Source organism: Propithecus coquereli, unplaced genomic scaffold, assembly GCF_000956105.1.
Source record: "Propithecus coquereli isolate 6110/MARCELLA unplaced genomic scaffold, Pcoq_1.0 Scaffold130, whole genome shotgun sequence".
Lineage (NCBI taxonomy): Eukaryota > Metazoa > Chordata > Mammalia > Primates > Indriidae > Propithecus > Propithecus coquereli.
Window position 1 is genome coordinate 203432 of NW_012137192.1, and position 1910 is coordinate 205341.

Genomic DNA, 1910 nt, shown 5'->3' on the forward strand with positions numbered 1-1910 from the left:
TAAAGAATTGCTACAGTTCAGATCTGTCTTTAATGATGTGTCTTTATGATGTGAAAGCAGACAGATAGAAAGGTTATTATACTACAGGTACAGCTTGAGCAATGATATGAAAATGAAAAGCATTTACTATGTTCGGAGGAATAAGCGGTCCCATTTGAATACAGAACACGTCATTCATTATTTCACCAGTATTAATTGAGTGCTTACTATGTATTAGGCATTCTTTTAAGAACTAGGAATGGAATAATAAACAAAATAGACAAAAATTTCTGCCTCTTTAAAGTTTATTTCCTTATGATAAAATATAATACACCTATAAAAGTACAAATAAGTGAATGAGTAATATGAAGTAGGTCAGCAAAGTAGAAGAACTCCAGTAACAAGGTGTCTTAAATTCAGCTTGCATTGTTATTTTTAATTTTGTTTTAATTTAATGCTTTGAGAAGTTGTGAGCAATAGGATATGCACTCTGATATATAAAAATTAGCATGAGCCTGTGTATGATGCATTAGAATTGAAGTAACAGCAATGAAATCAGTAAGGATGCCACTACAAGTAGTCTAGGTATATGTCACAAATTAGGATGATGGTTGTAGGAATGCAAAGAGAAAAAAAATGTATGAAACACATTAAAATAAAAGATTTGCAGGGCTTACTAAATGTGTATGAATAGAAAAAAGATAAATTATCAATGATCTAATCCTTTAACATTGGGGGAAGTGTTGTGGTATTATCTGCAGAGCTAATTAAAAAAATCAGAAGATGGTTTGAAAGAGAAGGTATTAATCCCAATGTTTATCATTTGAGAAATGATCAGAATATTGCAGTAACAATGCAGAGCAGGCACTTAGAAGGTTGGCTCACAGCTATGAGTAAGGAATCAAAGCTAGACATGTAGAAGACTTAGAGTGATTTGCATTGGTTTAGTGATATTATATTGTGTGTCACTTGAGAAGGATCATGGAAGAGAAGAATGGAACTACCTGGAAGTACCTATATTTAAAGAGTTGAAGAAGGTTGGGGTTAATGCTAGGTAGACTGGATGAAATTGTGCTTTTAAAATATTTTATTCTAGGGAATAGAGAAACAAGAACAAGGCAACTAAGGAGACAATGAAGAAACAATGTACTGTAGGAAAACCATATAGTTGGTGGAAGGAGGAAATGAAGGTAAATATGATTAACAATGACTGATTTTGTAAAAATCCAAGATAATAAGGACCAGAAATAAGTCATTTAATTTTAAAATTAAGAGGTCACCTCTAAGGTGACTTTTTAGAATTCAGTAAAACCAACAAAGCCAGACATCAAAGAATGCATACTATATGATTTCATTTATAGAAAGGTCAAGAACAGGAAAAACTAATCTATCATAGTAAAGATTATAATAACATTCTTGAAGGAAGTGATATAAAGGAAACTTCTGAGGATGCCATATGTTTGGTCTATATGGGTGTATACACATGTAGTAATTAGTAAAGCTATATGCTTAAGATTTGTGTCATTCACCATAAATAACTTAAATATTAATTAAAAAGTGAACAAAAGAAAGAAAAATAGGAAAGAAAGAAGGAAGGAAGAAAGGAAAAGAAGGAAAATAGAAAGAAAAGAAATCTGACCAGTGATAGTTTTATTGGACAATAGATTCAGCTTCATGTAAAATCAAGTATATTCTAGACTGAGAATTTACATATGTCATTAAATTCTTGGTATTGTTTATGCTAATTTAGGCTACATATTCTTTTATTTGCAATATAAAGAGTCCTAATTCAGGCAAAAATGTTTAGGTGTCATTTTGCAATTTGAATCATAATTAAAAATTAATCATTAATTAAAAATAGAGACTAGCAAACAATACAGTCAAGATGGCTAAAGGTGACCCCAAGAAACCAAAGGGCAAGATGTCTGCTT